Below are 17,068 nucleotides of genomic sequence, written 5' to 3' on the forward strand. Positions count from 1 at the left end.
GAACCCAGATATCGATGCAAACCACTGTGCTCAATTAATATTTGAAAAAGGAGGCATGAACATAAAATGGAGCCAAGACAGTCTCTTCAATAAATTGTGTTGGGAAAAGTGGACAGATACATGCAAAAAAATGAAACTAGACCACCCACTTACATCATACAAAATAATAAACTCAAAATGGATAAAGGACTTAAATATTAGATGGGAAACCATAGAAATACTAGAGGAATCCACAGGCGGAGAAATCTCAGACATATGTCGAAGCAATTATTTCACTGATACCTCTCCTAGGGCAATGGAAACTAGAGAGAAAATAAACAAATGGGACTACATCAAAATAAAAAGCTTTTGCACAGTAAAAGAAAACATCAACAAAACAACAAGAAAGCCCACTGTATGGGATAACATATTTGCAAATGTTATCACTGATAAAGGTTTAATTTCCAACATATACAGGGAACTCATACAACTTAATAAATGAAAGATAAATGATACAATAAAAAAAAAAGGACAACGGACCTAAATAGACACTTTTCGAAAGAAGACAGAAGGAAGGCCAAGAAACATATGAAAACATGCTCAAAGTCACTAATTATCCGATAGATGCAATCAAAATGACAATGTGGTACCATCTTCCACTTTTCAGAATGGCTATCATCAACAAATCAACAAATGACAAGTGCTGGTGAGCATGTGGAGAAAAAGGAACCCTCGTGCATTGCTCATGGGAATGCAGACTAGTGCAGCCACTTTGGAGAACAGTATGGAGTTTCCTCAAAAAACTAAAAATGGAACTCCCATTTGACCCAGTAATCTCACTTCTAGAAATATATCCCAAGAAACTAGAAACACCAATCAGAAAGGATATATGCATCCCTATGTTCATAGCTGCACAATTCACCATAGCTTAGATTTGGAAATAGCCTAAATGCCCATCAGCAGATGACTGGATCAGAAAAATATGGTACATTTACACAATGGAATACTACGCTGCTATAAAAAAGAGGGAATTCCTACCATTTGCAGCAGCATGGATGGAACTGGAGAGCGTTATGCTAAGTGAAATAAGCCAGGCAATGAAAGAAAAATGCCACATGATCACACTCATTTATGGAAAATAAAGGACATTATAACCTGTTGAACAAAAAGATAGTTACAGAGGCAGTAAAGCATCGAACAGACTGTCAAATTATAGTGGGAAGGCTGAGGAGTGTTGGGGATGGAGGGAAAGAGATCAACCTAAGGACTTGTATGCATGCATATAAGCACAAACAATGTACACAAGACACTGGGGGGTGGGTGGGATGAGGGCATGTGACAGGGGGTAGGAGAGGCTGGGGGAATGTAAATGGGGAAAAAAGGGAGATATATGTACTACTATATGTAATACTTTAAACAATAAAATAAAATAAAAACAAATTAAAAAAGAAAGGTCAACTATGAAGAGGTGGAAATAGGATTGGCATGGGAAGGGGACTGTTACTTTCTGTAACAACTTTGACTTTATTAAACCCAAGGTTTTACCACAATAAATAAAAACATTATGCTACTTAATTCTGACAATTCCTCTGGACACAGTATCTATATATATAAAAGCCTAAGCAAACGTTAAGAATGGTTGAACAACCAGTCGACCAGTCAATGTGATGCGCACTGACCACTAAGGAAGCTCATCCTCCCACAGCTGGCCAACCTCCCGCAGTCCCTCCTGCCAGCTGGCCAGCCCCAATCAGCCCCAATCAAGACTGGGCCCCAATCACCAGCCAGGATGAAGGACCCCATCTGTGCATGAATTAGTGCACTAGGCCTCTAATAACCTATATAATAAAAGTCTAATATACTATGTGTCCAGTCGTCCAGTCATCTGTTCAACCAATCAAAGTGTAATATGATAATTATATGCTAAAGCCATTCAACTGCTTGCTATGACTTGCACTGACCACCAGGGGGCAGATAGTTGACCAGTCAACCAATGGCTATGTTGTACACTGACCACCAGGGACAGACACTCCAACTGGTAGATTAGCTTGTTGCTGGGGTCCAGCCATCGGGACTGATTTTGACGAGCTGAATACTCCCTAGAATACTCCCGTGGTCCCTCTCTGGCTGGCCAATCTCCTGCGTCCCTCTGCAGCCCTGATTGTGCACCTGTGGGGTTCCTTGGCTTGGCCTGCACCATCTTGCAATCTGGGACCCCTTGGGGGATGTTGGAGAGCCAGTTTTGGCCTGATCCTGCAGGTCAGGAAGAGGGACACCACTGGTGCACGAATTCATGCACCAGACCTCTAGTAATTATATATGTTGGTATTATGGGTTGAATTTTTTACTTCCCACCCTCACCAAAAATTAGATATTTTGAAGTCCCAATCCCATATTTTTCAGAATGGCACCTTATTTGAAAATAGAGTTGTTGCATAACTAATTATTTAGATGAGGTGATACTGGAGTGGGGTGGGTCCCAACCAACTCCAGAAGCACTGAAGTTTTTAGTAGAAGACTATCTGAAGACAGAGAGTGAACACCATGCTACAAGGAAGGCAGAGATTAGAGTTACAAATGAAGGAACAGTTGAGATTATAGGCAAACCAACAGGAGTTAGGAAGAGGCAAAGAAGGCTTCCTCTTCAGATGTCACAGGGGACTTGGATCTGCTGCTATTTTGACTCTTAACTTCTAGACTCCAGAATTGTGAGAATTAATTTCTAAGTCATCCTGATTTTGGTATTAGTTATGGCTAGAGTCAAATATCATTTCTTTAATCTAGATAAAGCATTTTCCGAGCCCTTATAAATAACATTTTATAATTTGTAGAGAATAATCCTATATAATAAAAGGCTAATATGAAAATTGACCAAAAGGCAGAATGACTGGTCCTATGCAGTCCACTGACCACCAAGGGGCAGACGTTCAATACAGGAGCTTCCCCCCTTCTGGTCAGTGCACCAGAAGCCAGGCTCATGGATGGTGAGCACATTGGCAGTGGCAGGAGCCTCTCCCGCCTCCGTGGCAGTGCTAAGGATGTTCAAATGACGGATTAGGTCCGTACCATGGAGAGAAAACCTAATACACCAGTCAGACATCCCCCAAGGGCTCCCAGACTGCAAGAGAGTGCAGGCAGGACTGAGGTACCCCCTTCCGAGTGCACAAATTTTGTGCACCAGGCCTCTAGTCTATAATAAAAATGTAATGTGCTAATTAGACCGGATGACCTTCCAGATGAAGCTGGGGCTGTGAGGGAAGTTCGGGTCCCCGGTGCCTGCTGGTGGCTAGAGGAAGCCCAGGTCCTGGGTGCCTGCCAGCGGCCAGAGGGAAGCCCAGGTGCCAGAGGGAAGTCCGTGCCAGCAGCTTGGGGAAGGAAGGCTTACTTTTGCATGAATTTTGTGCATTGGACCTCTAGTATTACATATTAAGAGAAGCATACATAAGAAATGGTTCTCATTGTTTCTAAAGGTGTTATGGAAAATGTTCCCCCAGATATCCTATATAATAAAAGGCTAATATGCAAATTGACTGAACAGCAGAATGACCGGTTACTATGAAGTGCACTGACCACTAGGGGGCAGACGCTCAATGCAGGAGCTGCCTCCTGGTGGTCAGTGTGCTCCCACAGGGGGAGTGCTGCTCAGCCAGAAGCTGGCTCATGGCTGGAGTGCACAGTAGCAGTGGCGGGAGCCTCTCCTGCTATCTTGGCAGAACCAAGGATGTCCGACTGATGGCTTAGGCCCACAGGGAGCAGGCATAAGTAATCAGTTGGACATCCCCAGAGGACTCCTGGACTGTGAGAGGGCGCACATGGGCTGAGGGACCCCCCAAAGTGCAAGAATTTTGTGCACCGGGCCTCTAGTATCCTAATATATAAAAACACAGGGTCCATAACATCCAAAATGACGGAAGGCTCGACCCGACCCAGCACTGACGCTGCCACTGTGGGTGCGGCAACCCAGAACTGACTGCCAAGGGGGCTGCAGATCAGGCCTCGAGAGAGTCCTGGCGAGAAGCAGGTTCTGATCCATAGCCTCCATGGCAGCTGTTGATCAGCCCTTGCCTCTCTCTTTCTCTCTGGACCTGGCCAGCAGCTGTGCCTCTCTTTCTCTCCAGGCCTCTGCGGGGGCTGCTGATCAGCCCTGACTCTCTGATCAGGCCCAGAGATAGGCCTGGAGACACTGACTGGCATAGAAACCAACCAATCAGAACCAAATCTGGGTGAAGTGTGAGGAGCCAATGGCTGCCTAGGAGGCAGGGCTTTTGACGCTGACTAGCATAGAAACCGACCAATCAGAATCTAATCTGGGTGAACTGCTAAGGCAGAACCTAAGGTGTGGGCTGAGGAGGGGTTTTAAGGGCTACAGCTATTTGGTGTAAGGTGTAAGAAAGTGGTTCAATTTTTTAATGACCAGTTTGGCAATATAGCACATATGGCTGGCTATCAGTCCAGCTATAGGGATCATGTATTTTTGTCTGTCAAGAGTGTCTTCTCCTGCTGAAAAAGGCTTCCCCCCATTTAAGCAATCCTATCCTATATAATCTATCTATACTAAAAAAATAATAATATGCTAATTAGACTGGGTCTACCAGCCATCTTCCGGATGTCCAACTTCCTTCTGGACAAAGCCATGGTGGTGGGGACTGAGGCAGAGGCAGTTAGGGGTGATCAGGCCAGCAGGGGAGAACAGTTGGGGGTGAGATCAGGCCGGCATGGGAGGGCAGTTGGGGGTGAGATCAGTCTGGCAGGGGAGGGCAGTTGGGGGAGAGATCAGGCCGGCAGTGGATGGCAGTTGGGGGCAACCAGGCTGGCAAGGGAGGGAAGTTAGTGGTGATCAGGAAGGCAGAGGCAGTTAGGAGCTATCAGGCCAGCAGGCAGAGAAGTTAGGGGCTATCAGGAAGGCAAGATCAGGGATTAGGGGCAATCAAGCGGCAGGCAGAATCCGTTAGGGGTGATCAGGCAGCCAGGCAGTTGAGCGGTTAGGAGCCAGATTGCAAGAGAGATGTCCGACTGCTGGTTTAGGTGTGATCCCTATATTATCAAAATACTAGAGGCCCAGTGCATGAAATTGTGCACTGGGGGGTGGTCATTCAGCCCAGCCTGCACGCTCTCGCAGTCTTGGGGGGGGGGTGGTCCCTCAGCCCAGCCTGCACCCTCTCACAGTCCATGAGCCCTTTGGGAATGTCGGACATCCTTAGTGCTGCCAAGGAGGTGGGAGAGGCTCCCGCCACTGCCACTGTGCTCACCAGCCATAAGCCTGGATTCTGGCTGAGTGGCACTCCTCCTGTGGGAGGGCACTGACCACCAGAGTGTAGCTCCTGCGTTGAGCATCAGACCCCGGCAGCCATTGCACATTATAGTGATGGGTTGTTCTGTCATTTGGTCGAATTGCATATTAGCCTTTTATTATATAGGATGAGCCCAGCAATCATGGCTCAGTGGTTGAGCATCAACCTATGAACCAGGAGTTCCCAATTAGATTTCAGGTCAGGCACATGCCTGGGTTGCTGGCTCAATTCCCAGTGTGGGGCACATAGGAGGAAGCTGATAAATGATTCTCTTTCATCATTGATGTTTTTATCTCTCCCTTTCTCTATTAAATCAATAAAAGTATATTTATAAAAACATGAATTGCAATAATGTTTGATTATGGTTAAAATGGCAGTTCTTTCAGACATACAGAAGACCCCTGAATTTCATATTACCATGTAAGAAATCTCAGAAATATATTGATTTTATCTACTACTAGAGGCCTGGTCCACAAAATTCGTGCACGGGGGGTGTGTCCTTCAGCCCAGCCTGCTCCGACTCCAATCTGGGACCCCTTGAGGGATTGGGCCTAAACGGGCAGTCGGACATCCCTCTCACAATCCAGGACTGCTGGCTCCCAACTCCTCACCTGCCTGCCTTCCTGATTGCCCCTAACCGCTTCTGCCTGCCAGCCTGATCACCCCCTAACCACTCCCCTGCCAGCCTGATTGATGCCTAACTGCTCCCCTGCCAGCCAAATTGCCCCTAACTGCCCTCCCCTGCTGGCCTTGTCACCCCTAACTGTCCTTCCCTGCCAGCCTCATCACCCCTAACTGCTCTCCCCTGCTGGTCTGGTCCCCCCTAATTGCCCTCCCCTGCAAGCCTGGGTCCCCCCAAACTGCCCTCCCCTGCAGGCCTGGGTCCCCCCAAACTGTCCTCCCCTGCAGTCCTCGTTCCACCAAACTGCCCTCCCCTGCAGGCCTGGTCACCCCTAACTGCCCTGTCCTTCAGGCCTGGACCCCTCAATTGTCTTCCCCTGCAGGCCTAGTTTTCCCCAACTGTTCTCCCCTGCAGGCCTGGGTACCCCCCCAACTGACCTTCCCTGCAGGCTTGATTGTCCCCAACTGCCCTTCCCTGCAGGTTCGGTCACCCCTAACTGCCCTCCCCTGCAGGCCTGGTCACCGCTAACTGCCTTCTCCTGCAGGCCTGGCCCCCCCAAACTGCCCTCCCTTGCAGACCCGGTCCCCCCAACTGCTCTCCCTTGCAGGCCTGGTCCCTCCCAACTACCCTCCCCTTCTGGCCTTCCTGTGGCAGCCATCTTATGTCCACATGGGGGCAGCCATCTTGTGTGTGGTAGTGACAGTTAATTTGCATATTACTCTTTTATTAGATAGGATAGAGGCCTGGTGCATGGGTGGGGGCCGGCTGGTTTGCCCTGAAGTGTGTCCTGGATAAGGGTGGGGGTTCCCTTGGGGTGTGGGGCAGCCTGGGCGAGGGGCCTGAGGTGGTTTGCAGGTTGGCCACCCCCCCCCCCGTAGTGACTCAAGCGTAGGCCCTGGTATCTGGGACTTATTTATCTTCTATAATTGAAACTTTGTAGCCTTGAGCAGAGGCCAGGGCCAGCCAGGAAGCTTGGTTTCCTCCATTGCCGGGGAAACCCAGGCCTCCTGCTCTCTCCATGGCTGTAGCCATCTTTGTTGGGTTAATTTGCATACTTGCTCCTGATTGGCTTGTGGGCGTGTCTTGTGGGCATGGTGGCAGTACAGTCAATTTTCATTTTTCTCTTTTATTAGTGTAGATTATGATGTGATTAAATTAGGCAAGTCACAGTTTCAGTACTAAACTGAAAGTGGAGAGAAGCATTATATAAATTAATTTATATAATCTTTACTATACCTTTGGTACATAGATAATGTAATTATTATCATTGTCATTTCTTAATTAGCAACCTGATTCAGAGAATTAAAAGTACTTTCACAGACTATACAGTTAAGAAGCCGCAGAATAAAGATGGAGCTGCAGGCTTCTGAATCTTTTCCCTTAAATTCTGTGTTTTTCTTTTACCATCAAAATAATACTGATTATATAAGATTTAGAGTTTTATAAAAGAATGTACAAGAAAATATATGTCAACTTTAATTATATCTTGCAGATATAGCCACTGTTAACATTAACTTTATTTGTTTATTAAATTGCACTTTTTTCCTATGCACATGTACATGTATTTTCAGAGCTCTCTATTCTCTTTTATTGTTTTATAAATCTGTCTTTATGCCAGTACTATTATGTTTTGATAGCTGTAGTTTCATATTGTTTTGAAATCAGGAAACTTAAAACTACTGACTTTGTTATTTTTTACATTGTTCTGGCTTCCAATTTTTAAATTATAAACACAGTTATAATAATAAATATTCACCCATATCTCTCATAAAGTGTTTGTTCTGCCAACATACTGTTTGAGATGTAATTATATTTTATAAACTAAACACTAATATGTAAGGTAAAGTTAAGGATTCTAGCTATTAAATAAATTGAACCATTTATTCATTAATTGGGCTACAAATGAGTTCTTACTTGTTTTTAGTCCCAAACATATGGATTGACTGAATTTGAACAATTCTGGTCACTGCCAACTTCGCTACTCATTGAAAAGGACAAGGTCTTTGATAATGCTAAATTTAAGTTATTTAACTTTGTTCTAAGCAAGCAAAAACTCATAATCACAGACAACAGTATGTTGATTACCAGAGGGAAGGGAGGTATAGGGGTAGAAAAAGATATAGGGGGTCAAATATATGGTGACAGGAAAATACTTGACTTAGAGTGTTGGGCACACAATGCAATATTCAGATGATGCATCACAGCATTGGACACTTGAAACCTACATAATCTTATTAACCAGTGTTACCCCAATACATTTAATGAAAATAACTTTTTTTACTTTTCCAAGATTGTATAGCCTATTTAGGGTCCTTTGAGATTACATATAAATTTTAGGATGAATTCTCATATTGGTGCAAAAAACTTAATTGGGATTTTGATAGACATTATATTGAATCTGTAAATCACTTTGGGTAGTATGCACTGATATGTTAACAATGTTGTTTTCCAATACATGCACAAGGGTTATATTTCCTTTTATTTGTGTCTTCTTTCAGTAACACTTTTTTTTTAGCTTTCAGTGTATAAGACTTTTGCCTTTGTTACATTTATTCCAAGTTATTATTTTATTATTTTGGATATTCTATTGTAAATGGAATTGTTCTTTATTTTGCATTGTTCATTGTTAGTGTATAGAAATTTATTGAATTTTGAGTATTGATTTTGTTGTGTTCTACAACTTTGCTTATTAATTTATTTGCTTTTTAGTTCTAAGAGTTTTTTTTTGTGGAATATGTAACACTTTCTAAACATAAGATCATTTTACCTTTGATCAGAGAGAGTTTTTTTCATATCCAATATGAATGCTCTAGTGAGGAGTTGGAGTATTATGTTGAATAGGAGTGGGAAAAGTGAACATTTTTGTCTTGTTCCTGATCTTAGAGGGAAAGCATTCATTCATTTACCATTGGGTATGCTGTTCATTGTGGGCTTGTCATATATGGACTATGTTATGTTGATATAAATTCCTTCTTTCCTAGTTTGCTTATCATTGTTAATGTTAACCTGTATTAACTGGTAGAGATAATGTTTGTTTAAGTATCTCTAATGTAAAGTTATTCTTTTTCCCTATTTTCATATTGTACTCTTAGGAAGGAATTAACTATGCATAGCTAAAAAAGAGGGAATTTGCCAGACTGGTGTTGCTCAGTGGTTGAGCATTGAATAAAGTGACCAGATTTTAACATAGGTAAAGCGGGACACCATTGACCCGGGGGGGGGGGGGGGTGTTTTTTTTTTTTTTTTTTTCTTAAATATATTTTATTGGTTTTTTTTACAGAGAGGAAGAGAGAGGAATAGAGAGTTAGAAACATCGATGAGACAGAAACATCGATCAGCTGCTTCTTGCACACCCCCTACTGGGGATGTGCCCGCAATCAAGGTACATGTCCTTGACCGGAATCGAACCTGGGACCCTTGAGTCCGCAGGCCAACGTTCTATCCACTGAGCCAAACCGGTTTCGGCCCAGGGGAGGGGTTCTTGATTAAAAATTTGGTCTATATTGTAATCGCTTTTGGTTTTTTTAATAAAAGGAAATTCACTTCTTAGATCATCGTTGAATTTGCATCCTCTTACCCATTATGTTAAAAATCTAAAAAAAATAATTTAAAATTATATTATAATTATTATATACATATTATTTTAAAACACAGTAAGTAGGTACATAATTACATGAACACATTTTATTGTTAGTTTATAAATTAAATTAATTTGATTATTATAAAGTAACTATATTTTAAAAATTATTTTAATCCTATATTTCTTTCTAAATAATAACAATACTAACTTGTATTATTTTTCTTATGAATTTGCCGTAATGTAAGTCTTAAGTGTCACTTTCAAGGCCGGCGCTAGACTTTTTGCTGCCACTATAAAATATAAATGATACGAGTACTGTCTGCTAAATTCAAGAAAATTTATGTATTTATGGAATAAATAAATAAATTACCTAAATTATCTGAATAGCTGATTTGTAATGACATCACTTGTTTAACTAGCTTACTAGCACGCAGTACGATGTGTATCATCTGAGAGACAGTTACAAAATGTTTTTGTCGTTGCCAATCCCCAAAAATACCATTGTTCATTAAGTCCAAACAATGGTGGTCGAATTCTAACAACTGATCAACAATGCGAACTTTGATAAGCAGTTCTCAATAATCAGTTCTCAACAATTATTTGTTATTATTAAAATTTAACATCATAAAATTAACAAAAATAATATAAAACTCATATCCTGGTTAAATAGCCACATGGCCGCCGAAAACCATATATATATTCCCTTCCTGTTCTCCTGCTGTTCCTTAGCTTGTCATGCATTCTTTCCAAAAATCGGGACTTTTTTAAAACGCCGCGGGATGTGGGACAAATTGTTAAAAATCGGGACTGTCCCACCAAAAGCGGGACATCTGGTCACCTTAGCATCGACTCATGTACCAGGAGGTCACAGTTCAATTTCCGGTCAGGACACATGCCTGGGTTGAGGGATGGATCCCCAGCAGGAGGTGTGCAGGAGGCAGCCGATCAGTGAATCTCTCTTATCATTGAAGTTTCTATCTGTCCCTCTCCTTTCCTCTATCTGAAATCATTAAAAATATATATCGTTTTTAAAAAGATGGGGAGCCTAGCCCAGTGGAAAGAGCATCTGCCCACAGATTGAAGGGTCCTGGGTTTGATTCCGGTCAAGGGCATGTACCTTGCTTGGCTGTAGGCTCCTGCCCTGGTCAAGGGCATGTGGGAGGCATGTCTCTCACATCGGTGTTTCTCTCTGTCTCTTCCTATCCCTTCCACTCTTTATAAAAATCAATGGAAAAAATATCCTCAGGTGAGGATTAAAAACAAACAAAAAAAAAGAGTGGGGAATTATGTTCCCTTCTTTGAGGGTGGTTCACCTACATTATTAATTCTTTTATAAAGTATATTTGTCTAAATTACCAATTTATTTGTTTATTATATCCTTCATTTATATAAGTATGAATTCATGGAATTTATTTTATATCTTGGGTAAAAATAAAGTACTTTTATTGTTTTTATTTATTTTTATTTTTTAAAATTTATCTTTTATTGATTTTTACAGGGAGGAAGGGAGAGGAATAGAGAGTTAGAAACATTGATGAGAGGGAAACATCGATCAGCTGCCTCCTGCACAACCCCTACTGGGAATGTGCCCACAACCAAGGTACATGCCCTTGACTGGAATCGAACCTGGGACCCTTCAGTCCGCAGGCCGACCCTCTGTCCACTGAGGCAAACCTGTTAGGGCTAAAATTTATCTTTATTGTTGAAAGTATTACAATGTACCGGCACCACCCCCCACCCCCGCCACCGACCCCATTGACTCCCTACACCCCGTACCTGCCCTTCTCAGGCCTTCACCACAGGATTGTCTGTGTTCATTTGCTATGCATATATGCATATAAATTCCCCTGTTAATCTCTCCCCTGACTCACCACCCTTGCTTTTCCACTTAGATTTGTCAATCTGTTCCATGCTTCTATGCCTTTGGATTTATTTTATTCATCAGTTTGTTCATTAGATTCCAAAAAATGAGTGAGACCATGTGATTCTTATCTTTCTCTGACTGGCTTATTGTGCTTAACATAATACTCTCCAGGTCCCTTCATTCTGACTCAAAGGGTAAGAGAGCCTTCTTTTTTTATTGCTGCATAGTATCCCATGGTGTAAATGTACCACAGCCTTTTTCCCCCACTCATCTACTGATGAGCACTTAGGCTATTTCCAGATCATAGCTATTGTATATTGAGCTGCTATGCATATATTCTTTCTGGTTGGTGTTTCCAAATTCTTAGGATATATTCCTAGAAGTGGGATCACTGGGTCAAATGGGAGTTCCATTTTTAATGTTTTAGGATGGCTTTGTTGTCCTTTTGGACATTACCTAGTTTGTATCTTACATAAATTCTTATTCTTAGAATTTTTTTTTGCCCATAAATATGCTGTTCCTCAAAATTTCTTGGAATAAATTTAACATCTTAATGGTTTCTTCACTAATGAATTAAGATATCTTTCGCATATGTTCATTCCATATTTGTGTGAGTTATTTTTGTTTTACCTTTTCTGAGCATTATATTCTGATAATAGACATTTACTTTCTATATTCTCAAAGATTATTTCTCCTTTTTGATTTATTCAAATACTCTTGGTGATTTATCTTTTTCAAAATTGAGATAATCAGGTAGAAACTTTATTATAGTTGTTATTTCTGTTTTTTTTAGGTTATTTTCCTTTTCTTCCTCCTCCCCCCCGCACCCCCCGTTTTTTTTTTTTTTACTTTAAAATTTTTTATGTTTTTTTTTCTTTTTTATTGTTTAAAGTATTACAAATAGTAGTAAATATGTCTCCTTTTCTTCCCAATTGACCTTCCCCCATCCTCCCCTACACCCCCACCCCCAGCACATGCCCTCACCCCACTCCCAGTTTCTTGTGTCCATTGGTTCTCTGTTCTGTTCTACTGGTCTATATATCTGTTCTTATGCCAGTACCAGGCAGTTTTGAGAACAATGGCTTTGTAGTATAGCTTGATATCTGGTATTGTGATCCTCCAACATTGTACTTATTTTTCAAGATTGCTTCAGTTATTTGTGGTTATTTTTATTCCAGAAGAATTTGTGTAGAGTTTGTTCTAGGTCTTTGAAGTATGCTGTTGGTATTTTAATGGGGATTGCATTGAATTTATAGATTGCTTTGGGTAGTATGGACATTTTAATGATGTTGATTCTACCAATCCATGAACATGGTATATTCTTCCATTTGTTCATGTCTTCCTCTATCTCTTTTTTCAGCGTTTTGAAATTTTTTGAGTACAGGTCCTTTATCTTCTTGGTTAAGTTTATCCCGAGGTATCTTAATTTTTTTGTTGCAATGGTAAATGGTATTGCTTTTTAAATTTCTCTTTCTGTGAGTTCATTATTGGTGTATAGAAATGCCATAGATTTCTGGGTGTTAATTTTGTATCCTGCTACATTGCCAAATTCATTTATTAAGTCTAATAGTTTTTTGATGGAGTATTTGGGATTTTCTATGTACAATATCATGTCATCTGCAAATGAAGACACTTTTACTTCTTCTTTTCCAATTTGGATTCCTCTTATTTCATCTTCTTGTCTAATTGCAATGGCTAATACTTCCAGTACTATGTCAAATAGGAGTGGTGAGAGTAGGTATCCTTGTCTTGCTCCTGTTCTTAGTGGAAATGGTTTTAGTTTTTGCCCATTGAGTATGATGTTGGCTGTGGGTTTGTCATATATGGCTTTTATTATGTTGAGGTATGATCCTTCTATTCCCACTTTGCTGAGGGTTTTTATCAAAAAAAGGGTGTTGGATTTTGTCAAATGATTTTTCTGCAACAATGGATATGATTACATGGTTTTTATCTCTCAATTTGTTTATATGGTATATCACATTTAATGATTTGTGGATATTGTACCATCCTTGCATCTCCAGAATAAATCCCACTTGTTCATGGTGTATGATCTTTCTAATGTATTGCTGGATTCTATTTGCTAGAATCTTGTTGAGGATTTTGGCATCTATGTTCATGAGAGATATTGTCCTGCAATTCTTTCTTTGTATTGTCTTTATCTGGTTTGGGATAAGGGTAAAGCTAGCTTCATAGAAAGATCTTGGAAGTGTTCCTTCCTCTTGAATTTTTTGGAATAGTCTGAGGAAGATAGGTTTTATTTCTTCTTTGAATGTTTTATAAAACTCCCCTGTGAAGCCATCTGGTCCAGAGCTTTTTTTTGATGAAAGATTTTTGATTACTGCTTCAATTTCTTCCATAGTTATTGGCCTATTCAGATTTTTTAATTCCTCCTTGCTGAGTTTTGGAAGGTCAATTTTTTTTTAGAAATATGTCCATTTCTTCTAGGTTGACTAATTTGTTGGAGTAGAGTTTCTCATAGTAGTTTTTTATGATTCTTCATATTTCTGTGGGATCTGTTGTTATTTCACTTCTTTCATTTCTGATTTTGTTTATTTGGGTCCTCTCTCTTTGCTTCTTGGTGAGCCTGGCTAGAGGTTCATCAATTTGTTTATCCTTGTAAAGAACCAGCTCTTGGTTTTTTTATCTTTTTTTCTTTTTTTGGTCTCTATGTCATTTATTTCTGCTCTGATCTTTATTATCTCCTTCTTTCTGCTCATTGTGGGCTTTTCTTGTTGCATTCTTTCTAATTCTTCAAGTTGCAGAGTTAGATGATTTATTATAAGTTTTTCTTGTTTTTTGAGGTAACCCTGTAATGCTATGAACTTCCCTCTCAGTACTGCTTTCATTGTGTCCCAAAGATTTTGGATTGTTGTGTTTTCCTTGTCGTTTGTTTCCAGGATGTGTTTTATTTCTTCTTTGATCTATTTGGTAACCCACTCATTGTATAATAGTATTGTATTAAGCCTCCAATTGTTTGAATTTTTGTGATTTTTTTTACTGTAGTTGATTACTAATTTTATGACATTGTGATCTGAGAAGATGCTTGATATAATTTCAATCATCTTGAATTTGGAGAGACTTTGCCAGTGTCCCAATATGTGGTCTATCTTTGAAAATGTCACATGTGCACTTCAAATGAATGTATATTCTGTAGTTTTGGGGTGGAATGTTCTAAAGATATTGATTAAGTCCATCTGATCTAGTGAGTCGTTTAGAATTGAAGTTTCTTTGTTAATTAAAGTCTCCCACTATGATTGTGTTGCTGTCAATCTCACCACTGATACCTTCCAGAAGTTCTTTGTTTTTGTTTTTGATTTTTTTTTGTTTTGTTTTATCAATTTGGGTGCTCCTGCATTGGGTGCATAAATGTTTACCAGAGTTATATCCTCTTCTTGTATTGATCCCTTTAGAATTATGACATGGCTTTTCTTGTCTCTTGTTATGGTCTTTACTTTGAGGTCTATTTTGTCAGATATAAGTATTGCTACCCCAGCTATTTTTTTAATTTCCATTTGCTTAATAGATACTTTTTCATTCCTTCACTTTCAGTGTATGTGAGTCCCTTGTTCTGAGGTGGGTCTCCTGTAGACAGCATATATATGAGTCATGTTTTCTTATCCATTCATTCATTGGATGTCTTTTGATTGGAGCATATAATCCATTTATGTTTAATGTTATTATTAATAGGTACTTGTTTGTAGCCATTTCTGTATTTTATGTCTGTGTTACTTCCTCCCTTTCTATTTCAGCATTCCCTTTGCATTTCTTGCATTGCTGGCTTGGTAGTGATAAACTCCCTTAGCCTTTTTTTGTCTGGGAAGCTCCTGATTTCCACTTCAATTTTGATTGATAGTCTTGTTGGATAGAGTATTCTTGGATTCAGTCCTTTGCTTTGCATCACTTTGTATATCTCCTTCCATTCCCTTCTAGCTTTATGTGTTTGTGTTGAGAAATCATTTGATAATCTGATGGGAAATGCTTTTTAGGTAACTCTCTGTCTTTCTCTTGCAGACTTTAAGATTCTCTCTTTGTTGTTAACGTTTGCCATTGTAATTATGACTTGTCTTGCTGTGTGTCTTTTGGGATTCATCTTGCTTGGGACTCTCTGTAGTTGTATAACTTTTTTCTTCCCCATATCCGGGAAGTTTTCTGTCATTATTTCTTCAAATAGATTTTCTAAACTTGCTGCTCTTCTTGTCCATCTAGCAGCCCTATTATATGTATGTTACTTCATTTTGTGTTGTCCCAAAGCTCCCTCAGACTCTCCTCCTGCTTTTTAATTTTTTTCTCCAGTTGTTGTACAGATTGGGTTTGTTTCGGTACTTTATCTTTTAACTCACTAATTCGGTTCTCTGCTTCTTCTAGTCTACTATTGAAACCTTCCATGGGGTTTTTGATTGTAGCTATATCACTTTTGATTTCTTCCTGATTTTTGCATAGGTTGTTGTTTTCTTGTATGAACTGTATAACCATTATTCTGAATTTATTTTCTGTCATGTTGCATTCTTCCTTTTCACTTATTTCCTTTCTTAGCAAATCCTCATTTTCTTTCCTCTGGGGATTGTTTCATTGTCACCCCATTCTAACTATCACCAGAAGGTTCAAATTTCAAAGTTTTGCATTGCAGGGGCTTGGGCTGTGTGCAGTGGGAGCTTCGCACCCCCCGAGTGTCACTGAAGAGCTCCGACCCCAAGACGTGTTGCTGCAGTGGGTTGGTGGGAGCCATGCTCGCCCAGGATCTGAGTCACAGGCACTTAGTGTGGCCTCGTGTGCACACATAGAATCAGGGCCACTGCCTGCACCTCTCTGAAACAGAGACCCTGCTGGTGTGTGCCAAAAATCAGAGTCCCCTAGCGTGTGTCAGAAGTCACAGATACCCTGTGCCTTCGCCGAGAATCAAGTTTCAGAGTCTCTGTTGCTTGGGGCGTCCTCATGTCGAGAATCAGGGTCCTTGTGTATGCATGTGCCAAGCATTGGAGTCACTGGATCTTAGTGTGAATGCACTGGGAATCAGGGATCTCAGGTTCACGTGATGAGAAACAAAGCCAAGTCACTGGTGCTCAGTGCGGCCTCTCGCGCGGAAAACATGATCCCCAGTCTTCTTGGAAGACCGGGTTGCACAGTTGCACTGTGTTGGCAGGAGGTCCACTCCTGCCCTGCAGAAAACAGCCTTCCATGTGTGCTTGCCCTGAGTCATAGTCAGGTGGCTCTGCCGTCCTGTGTTGGAATGGGGTCTGGTCCCACGGGTGGGCACTGTGGGAAACAAACTCCCTGTGTCTGTGTACCCAGGCTCAAATTCAGTCAGCCTTCCTGTGTGGACACAGGGTCTGGCGATGGAAAACAAACTTCCTGTGTCCACACATCCAGGCTCAAATTCAGCACAGCCAACCTGCATGGGCCTGGGTTCTGGCCGTGGGAAACAAACTCCCTGAGTTCATGCTCTCCGGCTCAAATTCAGCACAGCCTCCCTGTGTGGGTGTGGGGTCTGGCCACGGGAAACAAACTTTCCATGTCCGCACACCCAGGCTCAAATTCATGTAGAGCCGCTGCTGCTGTGTGCAGGCAGTAGGCTTGTTTGTGTTTAGAGGGTCTGGCAGTTCCTATGCCACTGCTGCAGGGTTGGCAGGGAGGGGGGATTGGCTCTGTGACTCGGAGAAATCTGCGGCTGGGGTGCCTGGGGTCTTGGTGTCCATGGGTCTGCAGCTGTGGTTGCAGGTCTTTTACACGAGTGG

Source organism: Eptesicus fuscus, chromosome 1, assembly GCF_027574615.1.
Source record: "Eptesicus fuscus isolate TK198812 chromosome 1, DD_ASM_mEF_20220401, whole genome shotgun sequence".
Classification (NCBI taxonomy): domain Eukaryota; kingdom Metazoa; phylum Chordata; class Mammalia; order Chiroptera; family Vespertilionidae; genus Eptesicus; species Eptesicus fuscus.